This window comes from Hylobates moloch, unplaced genomic scaffold (genome assembly GCF_009828535.3).
Source record: "Hylobates moloch isolate HMO894 unplaced genomic scaffold, HMol_V3 SCAFFOLD_9, whole genome shotgun sequence".
In the NCBI taxonomy this organism is placed as follows: domain Eukaryota; kingdom Metazoa; phylum Chordata; class Mammalia; order Primates; family Hylobatidae; genus Hylobates; species Hylobates moloch.
The window spans coordinates 118,909,211-118,920,161 of NW_026652284.1; the positions used below are offsets into that span (position 1 = coordinate 118,909,211).

The 10,951-nt window shown below is 43.2% G+C and overlaps 1 protein-coding gene across 1 annotated transcript in view; it reads right to left on the minus strand.

Moving 5' to 3' along the window:
* Positions 1-10,593, minus strand: part of FAM135B (family with sequence similarity 135 member B) — a 446,472-nt gene extending 435,879 nt beyond the window's left edge. The window contains exon 1 of the mRNA XM_058443732.1: positions 10,575-10,593. The gene's annotated coding sequence lies outside the window, so the exon portion shown is untranslated. The remainder of the gene's footprint in view (positions 1-10,574) is intronic.
* Between the last annotated feature and the right edge of the window lie 358 nt (positions 10,594-10,951).

The following is a 10,951-nucleotide window of genomic DNA, read 5'->3' on the forward strand; positions in this document are numbered from 1 at the left end:
CAGCTCACATTTCTTTGACCAAAGAGAATCCAATGGCATTGGCTAACTTCCAGGAATTTAGGGACATCAAATTACACTCTGTGCTCCAAAAAGAGAAAAGCTGGAAGTCTTTAGTGACAGCACTTACGATCACCCTTGTGGATAAAAAGGGAGACTCTGGAATTGGGCTTTTCCATTACTAGCTGTGGGATTTGGGGTAAGCCGCCTAATCTTTCTGTGCCTTTGTTTATTCTTTTACTTTATTAGTTTAAAAAAACTGCACAATAATACTAAAACAAGACACAATAATAGTAAAACCTAACTCAGAGATTTGTCATGGGAATTAAGCTAACTTGCTGAGGAATTAGATGTGGAATTCCAGAGGACAAGAAAGGTCAGGAATGACGTCATGACTTTAGCCTAAGCGACTAGAAGGATGCAGCTGTTCAGTGTGGATGGTACTATAAGACCTAAGTGCTCCGTGTGTTGCTTTGACATCTCTGAGCCCCCACAGGACTGTAAAGGTCTGACTGTCAGTTCCACTGCTTCTGCCAGATATGCCCCCACTAAGAGGGAAAGGCTCCTCACTGGCTAGTTCTCCATCAGCTGGACCAGCTGCACTCCACCAGGTTCTCAAACTAACAGGCTTCATCTCCCTGCCAGCCCATTATATCCTCCCACAGGAGCCAGGGAGCATCTCACTGCTTTTTGTTTGTTTGTGTTTTGTTGTCGTTGTTTGGTTTCGTTTTCTTTTGTGAGATGGAGTCTCACTCTGTTGCCCAGGCTGGAGTTCAGTGACACAATCTCAGCTCACTGCAAGCTTCACCTCCTGAGTTCAAGCAATTCTCCTGCCACAGCTTTCCTAGTAGCTGGAACTACAGGCATGTGCCACCATGCCCTGCTAATTTTTTTTTTTTTTGTATTTTTAGTAGAGGCAGGGTTTCACCATGTTGGCCAGGCTGGTCTCAAACTCCTGACTTCAAATGATCCATCCACCTCAGCCTCCCAGAGTGCTGGCATTACAAGCATGAGCCACCATGCCCAGGTGCTCACCTTTCAATCCCTCTGATCACTGCAAGCCTGCCTCCCACAGCCTATGCTTACTCATTCTATTCTGCTCCTAAATGCAACCCCAGTAGAGCCCTGCATGGGTGTTGTGGTGTGCACCTTCTCCAGGCTGTCAGTATTTGCAGCTTATAAACTGCTGCCAGTCTCATCTGCCCAGTACTGGGTGTCACGTGTTCAGCCATCATGTACCATTTAGGGCAGAGGATCACTCCTTCACCAATGGGAAGGTGGTGGTCAAAACAGATGGGCAACAATGTATGAAGAGCATGAATATGTGCATGTGTATGGGAATAGATCAGAAGGTCGTCTTCAAGAATGTTAAATTTTAGAAGCCTCTTATTACATCCAAATGAAGATGCCATACGATAAGGTTAAAAAAAAAAAACCACATGATGTTCAGTCTTGGCTGGAAGAAGAAATGTGGAAGTCATCAGCATGCATTTGGCATTGCAGTTGGTGAGATGGATGAAGTCACACAAGAAAGAGGTCGTAAAGACAGAGATGGGGTCTAAGAACTGAGCTCTGTTCAGTGTTTAGAGTTGAAGAGAGTAAGAAGCAACAAGAGGGAGAGGAAGACGGAGAGGGACAGACAGAGATTAAAGTGACATGATAGGTAGATGGTTTCTTAGAAGCCGAATGAAGATAGTCTTTCAATAACATGAAAAATTGTGATCTCTGTCAAACATTACTGATTTTTTAAGTGAAATGGGGATTGAGAACTGACCATTGGAATAGCAATATTGAGATAGAATGAATGGCCATCTCAAGAATTATTTTATTGGAATAGTGGTTGACTGGAGCACGTTAAAAAGAGATTGAGATACAATTAATATAGATGAATATTTGAGAAATTTACTATAAAAAAGAGCAAAGAAAGTGAGCATTAACTGGATAGGGAAGTCAAGAGAAGTGGTAATTGTTTTGAAATTGGGAGATGCTATAGTGTGTTCTGGTGTAAATCATCTAAAGGGATGGGAGATACTTAACGCAGGAGACAAGGTGGAAATAGCTGGAGAATGCCTTTTTTATTTGAAATGGAAATAGGACTAAGGCATATGTAGAAGGGTCACTGTGGATAAGAACAAAGTCAATCCATCCAAAGCAATGGGAGGGGACACGGAGATGATGGGCAAAGATGTAAGAGGTTATTAGCTATGGTGGTGAGTGTGTGGAAGTTTTTGTTTCATCACTTGAGTAAAACAGAAATTAGAGTCATCATCTGAGAGCAAAGATGAGAAGAAGGTGTCAGAAGTCTGTGGACAACGAAAGCATATAAAACAGCCATCTAGGAATATGAGATGGTGACTAGACAAAGAAAATAAGTAGCATTGCCACGTAGCCCCAAGAGTTTATCTAGTATTAGTGATCATTAATTTTAAAGGAGGCAACCAATCAGAATGACTTTAAGATTTTTCTCTATCATGAACAGCTGTTGTAGGGGAAGTACAGAGAACACAGGAAAAATAAAGAATGTAAACACAGCTGGCATTTTCTCCTGAGAGTTATAAGAGGGAGAAGGGGCCCAGGGCATGGAGGGTGTGATGATGATAGATTGTGGAATATAAGCTTGGTAAGAAGAGAAGTGTAGGGTCAACAGATTTGGAGACCTTTGTCAGTGGAATGATTGCTGGGTGTGGAACAGTGGAGAAAATGGGTTTGAATGAAAGGAAGAGGTGGTTAGAGAATGGAATGTTTAGGGTGAGACTATGGAGAGGGGACTGTTGTCACAGTTAAGAGCTAGAGTAAGTCTCACTGGAGTGACTGACTGAAGCAAAGTGGAAATCAAGACCATAAGAGGAGAAGGGATTAGGAAGCACCAGCGCTGACATATTAGAAAGATCATCTATGAGGATAGTGAAATTACCAAGAATTACAACAGAGAACAAAGCATTAAAGTCATCAAATAATGAGGACATCTAAAGATGACTACAACAAGGAGGCTTGATGGAGGAAGGGTCTGATAACACGTGCTTCACAGACTTGTTACTGGGGAAGGTAAGGGGAGGAGGTGACAATAGGCCGGAAGCAGCAACACGAAGGAAGGTCAACCTTTCCTTCTCTAGAATTAATAACATGAGGCTAGGAGAGAAAACAGCTACCATGGGGAGAGCTGCAGAGGAAACCGTGTGTGTGTGTGTGTGTGTGTGTGTGTGTGTGTGTGTAAAGGAAGGTAGTAAAGGGGATGTTCAGAGGAAGCACTGAGGGTATAGGAGATTTATCTGATGGATGACAGTGAGTTCAGAGGGCAGAGCGGATGATTTCAGGGGCTGCAGAGGGAAAGAATTTTGATCAGATCAGAGAATACATATGGCTAGTAGGAAGGAGAGTCCAGAAGAGGAATGACCAGGCATCCCAGGCTTCCCCGTGGTAACTACACTTAACCAGAGTTTCAGGCAGGAAAGGTTCGCCCAGATGGCATTACAAGAGGGCTGGAGGAATGACACTGGGGAGTCTTGGCCATAAGCTAGAGAACTCTGGGACCCTGTCTTCTTTCATGCTTGAGGAGGGATGATTCCATTTAAGCCTTGGAGAGATTATTGAGTCTTGTTCTTCGGCAGGACTGAAAGCTCCACGCTGGGTGATTTCCAGGCTCTGCTTAGATACTTGCAGTATCAGGAAGATTGTTTCCTCACAAAACAGCCTAATCTATTGCGAATCAACTCTAGTTGCTGGACATGTATTTCTTACATTGATCCAAAAAATGCACATTTATATCCTTGCCCTCAGAAGTCACATACACCATGATTTTTAATCTGTTCCTAAGGTAATGGCCATCAAGCTGTTGAAGCGCAAGCTCCAAGCTCCTGCTGGCTCCTGCCTCTTTTTGTCCAGGTTAAACAATCCCATTTTCTATAGTCGTCACTCACTCTCTTGGGTCTCAGACCCTCTCCTCTGATAGCTCTCAGGAGTATGCATAGTATGCATAGCAATGTATGTCCTTCTGATGACCAGTGACCACAAATGGCAGCCATTTCTAGATGTGGTCTGAGAATAAGCCACAGCCATAGGAGAACCTTCACCTCCCTTACTCTGGATTCTCTGCTCATATTCATGCTGCTTATCATGAAGCCAATTTTTGCCTTTTAAATTCATGTCAAGTCATCATGATATGCACAGAATTATTTACATGATTTTCCAAAGAACAGGAATATCCCATATGTAGGGGAACATTGAATGTGAAATTTGCCCACCATAGAACCGAATACAAAATTTGCCTGCTCTAGAACTGGTCTGTCATTTCCAGCCCAGTTGTGGGTGCCATAGCCTGTAGCATTGAAAATTCAAACTACAAATCAAATACGCATTTCCACTGGGTAAATTTGCCATTCAGAACAGTAAGACCCTCCAGAATATGAAAGAAAAGAAACAAAAGAGCTTTGTTTGAATTTTTGCTTTGCTATTTACTAGCTGTGACCTTGAGCAACACCCTTAACCTTTCTGAACTATGCATTTGTTTGTCATCCCATCAAGGACAGATTTTTTCTTTAATAAAAGCAGTTTGGGGATGATCTGATCTAAAATATGTTGCCTAGAATGTTTACAATTTACTTTAGAAAACATTAAAGCATTAATGTTTCAGAAAGCTGTAACCAGGTTTTACATTTAAAAAAAATCTGACTTAAAATTCAAACTCTGGCCTGCAGGAATTTACTGTGGGAGGTCCTGGGGGCACGTCTATGGGAATAGGCAATCAGCTCCCAGCACATCCAGAAAAGAAGGGAATCCTCATCACCCTGCCTGGAGTGTCAAGTCAAAGGACAACAACATGGGTTTGACAAGGAACCCCCAATCAAGTTACAAAAGTGGTCTAAATTTCATACAAGATCTTTGGTCATTCCAGTGTCTTGCTGGGGGTATATTAAAAACAACAGTTAATGATTCTTCCAAGCAGTGGCTTGGAGACCCCAACTTCTTTTGTGATATGGTGATAATTGCAGTTTTCCTGCCTTGCTGTACTGGGGAAGTTGTTGTAGAAAGAAAGTGAGATATGAAATGTAGAAACATTCTATAGATAGATTGACAGACACATAGATGGAACGAAGGGAGACAGGATGGAAGGAAAGCAGGAAGGAAGGAAGGAAAGAAGGAAGGAAGGAAGGAAGGAAGGAAGGAAGGAAGGAAGGAAGGAAGGAAAGGAAGGAAGGATAGGTGGTTGCATGAATGGATTGATGGATGAGTGGGTGGTTGTTTGGGTAAATGCATAGATGGATAAATGGATAGACAGACACACATAATGGAACAAGTGTTATGTGCCAAATATCATTTGAAGGAGGGAAGTAACTAGCTAAAACTTGAGAAAACACGTTCATGATCGCACGATTTTTTAAAGACAGTTTCTGGAAGAAATAGGAATGTAAATCATTTTCAGATGAAGCAACTTTGAGTACTGAGAGGGGCAGATACTGGCAGCACAGGTAGGGGTATTGCCAGGGTCTGGATGAATATAGTCTGTGCCTGTGAGCAGGAGTACATTCAGGATGGTAAGTGTGTTTTACCTGGTGAAGGGTGGAGCCATGTATCTAGAATGCCCCTGTATTATCTGAAAGCTAAGTCAGACAACAGGAACTCTGGAGTCTTCAAAAGAGGTGTCAGACACCATTGAGCTACAAGAGAATTAATTCTGAATAAGTTTCTAATGCTCAACATACTTATAATTACTTGTTCCAGGCTTTTCTATTCTAAGGAATCTAAACTCCATCAAAACAGGGATGGCGAATTTTCCATTTATCCCTACATCTGCAACACCGAAGGTATCATGAGAGTGGGAACTCACTCAACATTTTTTAAAGGACTTCACATTTTATTCTTTTGTTAAAGCTTCCATTTCTTCCTGCTGTCCCTGGACTCTGGACTGACCCATGGTCCTTTCCTCTTAGATGAAGGCATTCCTGGTAGGATTCTTTACTGGATTCCTATCTTCCTCCCTGCCTTGAATCTCTTCCTCAACCCTGGCCTGTTTCAGATGTCCTACTGCTGTTTCGGAATCAATAGCTCTGGATGGATAGCATGCTCAGGGTTTTTCTTGATATTTGAACTTGCTCCGCCCTGCACAAAAGAATATCCCCTAGACTGCACCAAGGACAACTCCTGGTCAAGTTTCTCAACAAGAACTATTAAAAGACACTTAACCCCTCCACTCATAAAAATGTGAAATATCACTTGGCCTTTACAACTGGGGCTAGTGTAGTGGATAATTGCATTTCTGAAGTGAATGGCATAGGTTATAATGAGCAACTGGGGAAAAAAAGAAACATTAACCATGATTCATACCACAAATTGAAGGTAGGACAAGTAGTTCTTGAACATCCTGATTAGATTTTAATCTTGTTTTAGCAGCAGCAGCTCAAGTTAATGTTTGCTCGGTGCAATAACGTCATGTGGATTGACACATAGGTAATTATGCTATTTATCTTCTTATGAAACTCTCCCAACTGGGGAGCTGTGATTATTCAGTGTTTGAGAAGGCTGGGGACAAAAAGTCACACTGGCAAGAGAAGAGGGCAAGACCAGCGCTTTGGGAGGGCGAGGCAGGCAGTTCACGAGGTCAGGAGTTTGAGACTAGCCTGGCCAAGATGGTGAAACCCCATCTCTACTAAAAATACAAAAAAAATAGCTGGGTGTGGTGGCAGGCACCTGTAATTCCAACTATTTGGGAGGCTGAGGCAGGAGAATCACTTGAACCCGGGAGGCAGAGGTTGCAGTGAGCCAAGACCACACCACTTCACTTCAGCCTGGGCAACACAGTGAGAATCCATCTCAAAAAAAAAATTAAAAAAAAAAAGGGCAAGAAGTCCTTGACTAATGAGGTTGGTGCGAAGCAGGAAATACTTGTTCTTCCAGTAGGAAATGTGGCTTGTTTCTCCGGGCTTTTACACCCAGCACACTCTGCCTCTCCAGCTCTCTGCTCTTCTGACAACCTGGATTAATGAATCTCTCCATCTCACATTCATTTTCCATCTCAAAGGAGCCTCCTAATTGGCTTCAGGTCTCTTCCCCTCCACTCCAGCCTCCTAGTTGTTTTTAGAATGACCTGCTACCCTGTTTTTATCTATGCTTAAATCTCTCTCAATTATGTCCTTACTCATTAATATCTCTTAATCTCTCTCTCATTTACTCATTAGATCACTTACCTAACATGTAGTAAGTGGCTACTTTTCTAAGTCACAAAGCTAATCACATTACTTACTTGCTTAAAAAAAAACCTTTTATTGGCTTTAACCTATAGAATAAGAGCCTCATAACAGTCTATCCAAACGCTCCATCATCAGCTGCCATTTACCGTTCAAAAGGTCTTTGCCGTTACACTTCACACGAAACCTAAACTCTGTGCACCTAACCTTCTTTATTTTGTTTGATACCTGAACCAAGGCCCTAATGACTGGCAGGGCCTACAAAGATGGGAAACCCTCACTAGTAAGAGTGACACGGAGGAACAGATGACACCCCTTGGGAAAGAGGCCAAAAGCAAGACTAGAAAAGCTGAAGGAAATGAATTTGCACTCCTAGGTCCTAGATGTGAATATGTATATTTGGATATATGTATATCTGAATAGGTACAAGTATAGATATAGATATCTGCATAGATATATATATAGAGAGAGAGAGAGAGAGATACATAGATACATATCCATCCCTACATCCCTCTCCGCTCTTCTTCCCAGCAAAACCCATTAAGGGAGTTCTTTGTATTAATTTCTCTACACTCACACTTTTGATGTGTCCTCAGGTGACTAAATTAGGCCTCACACCCAACATGACTCTGAAATTTCCTTATTAACCTTATGAGTGGTTTCCTGCTGGTTGAAGCCAAGGACCAATTCTCTGTTCTCCTCCTACCAAACTGTGTTGGTGAATATTGAGTGTCAACTTGATTGGATTGAAGGACGCAAAGTTTTCTTCCTGGGTGTGTCTGTGAGGATGTTGCCAAAGGAGAGTAACATTTGAGTCAGTGGATTGGGAAAGACAGACCAATCCTCAGATTGGATAGGCACCATCTAATAAGCTGCCAGAGCGGCCAGTATAAAAGCAGGCAGAGAACTGTGGAAAGACTAGACTGGCTGGGTCTTCTGGCCTCCATATTTCTCCTGTGCTGGATGCTTCCTGCCCTCAAACATCAGACTCCCAGTTCTTCAGCTTTTGGACTCTAGGACCTACACCAGTGATTTGCCAGGGGCTCTCAGGCCTTTGGTCACAGACTGAAGGCTGCACTGTTGGCTTTCCTACTTGGAGGTTTCGGGACTCAGACTGACTTCCTTGCTCCTCAGCTTGCAGATGGCCTATTGTGGGACTTCACCTTGTGATCATGTGAGTCAATACTCCTTAATAAACTCCCTTTCATATATACATCTATCCTGTTAGTCCTGTCTGTCATACAACATAAATTCATTTATTGTAGCTCTGAAGGCTGAGAAGTTCAAGATAATGGGGCAGGAAGATTTGGTGTCTGGGAAGGGCCATCTCTCACTGTAAACTCATACGGAGGAGGGAGGCAAGGTTGCTCTCTGGGGCCTCTTTCACCAGGGCACTAAATGCCATTCATGAGGCCTCCATCCTCATGTGCTAATCACCTTCCAGGGGCCTCACCTCCAAATATCCTCCTGTTGAGGACTAGGATTCAACGTAAGAATTTGCGGGGGACCCCAAATCCAGACCATCACACCATCTCTATGCTAAAAACTCTGAAATTTACATGGCTAGCTGGGTCTTCTCCCTGAACTCCAGATATATATTCCCAATGCTCAGGCCAAAAGATCAGAGCACCCCTCTCCTGCCCTACAACATGCATCAGTAATGCTCTTCAGTGGCATCTCCAAAACCTTCCCCAAATAGCTCATTTTACCACCTGCACAGTCACCACCTTGGTCCCAGCCCTTCCTCCTCACCTGGACTCAGGCAGCCACCTCCCACCTGGCCCACACACCTGCCATTTTGCTCCCCTAAATCTGCCAGAGGAATACTTTAGAAAAACTTTTGCTGGTTTTTCATTTTCTTCTTAGTACATTTGGGCTGCTATAACAAAACATCATAAAGTGGGTGGCTTATGAACAACAGAAATTTATATCTCACCGTTCTGGAGCCTTGGAAGTCCAAGATCAAGGTGCTGGCAGATGCGGTGTTTGGCAAGGGCCTTCTTTCTTTATAAAGGAAACTGTTCTCACTGCATCCTGATGTGGAGGAAGGGAAAACAAGCTCCCTTGGGCTTCTTTTATAAGGGCACTAATCCTATCGTGAGGGCTTCACGCTCATAAGCCAATCACCTCCACAGCTGCCACCTCTTAATATCATCACTTTGGGGGTTAGGATTTCAGCATATGAATTGTAGGGGGACACAATTACTTAGACCATGTAATTACTCTTAGAATAAAATCCAAGCCCCTGACTCCGTCCCTTACAGGCCTTCCCAACCAGTTTCCTCTCTTTCTAATCTCAGCTGTCTTTATTTTGCCCCACAGATGCTCTCTTCAGCATCCTTCAAACAAGGCATGATGCTTCTTCCCACAGGACATTTGCATATACTGTTTCTGTGTTTTAAATCCCCTCTCTTCCCCAACAGACTTGTGCTTGTTAGTTTCTTTCTCAACATCCAAGTTTCAGCTCAAATGTAATCTTCTCAAAGATTTTCCCAAACTCCCTAAGACAAGTACTCCTTCATAATAACATACTCTGTCTTACTAGTAGCCCTTTTCAATATCTACGTATTGTGTGTGTGTCTGTGTGTCTTTAAGAGTTATACCGCCTGTATCTGCTAGAATAAAACTTTCTTGAAAGGAGCCAGAATTATTTTTTAACTATTGTATCTCTCGTGCCTAGAACTGTGGCCTGTTATGGAAATAAATTCCTCTCTAGTAAGTTATGGATCATGTGGTTGGTGATAGAGCCACAGCCCAAAGGCAGCACGCCTGGATGTAACCCACAAAGCCAGTTGAAAAGCTCACAGCTATGTGTTCAATTGCATCCACCGATACATGAATAAGTGCATCGTCTTTACATGCTATCATCAAGCGCCCATACACCATAAAATAAGGGTGAAAAAACTCCAATAGTAACCTACTGCCTGGAGAGAAAAGACATCTTGCCTCAGTGTGAGTTCTCTGCTTACTGCTGTGTGAAAACTGGGTCAGGTTGTTTTTCTTCAACAGGTATCTCCTCTGAGCCTCAGGGTCATCATTTGTAAAATGCGGATAATAAGCTCACCTATCAGAGACCTGGACTATAAAGATTATACATTTTTATGTGGTTAAGGCACAGTAGTGGCCATCTCTCACTTGCACTTCTCTGAAAAACAAGAGCTTTCTCCCTTTGGTGGTGAACTGGTAGGGTCCAGGGCACTGACCCTGCAAGGAAGACAGGAGCCCCACCCCCTCCTACCAACTCCCCTTTCCCAGAAGGCCCTTCCAGGGGAATGTAAGGCGGCAGGAATCAGCAAAGAGTAGGCTTCAAAAGAGGCTTGCTCTAGTCTGTTTGTGCAGCTTTACTAGAATTGCCTGAGTCTGGGAGTTTATAAAGAGCAGAAGTTTCTTTCTTACGTTTCTGGAGGCTGAGGAGTCTAACCTGCGCAGGCAGCTTCCGTGTCTGATGAGGGCTGCTCTCCGCCTCCAAGATGACGCCTGGTACACTGCATCTTCTGGAGGAAGGAACTCTGTGTCCCCACATGGCAGAAAGTAGAAGGGCAAAAAGATGACAGCTCTGTCAATCGAATCCTTTCAAAGGGCAGTTAATCCCATTCGTAAGGGCAGAGTCCACATAAATCTATAGGCTCCCAAAGGCCGCATCTCCTAAAACTGTTGCATTGTGGATTACATTACAACATGAATTTTAGAGGGTACAAAAACATTCAAACTGTAGCAAAGCTGACCGATCTCCTGCCCCAATCTCTCCTCCTAACTTCCATCACCCACTATGG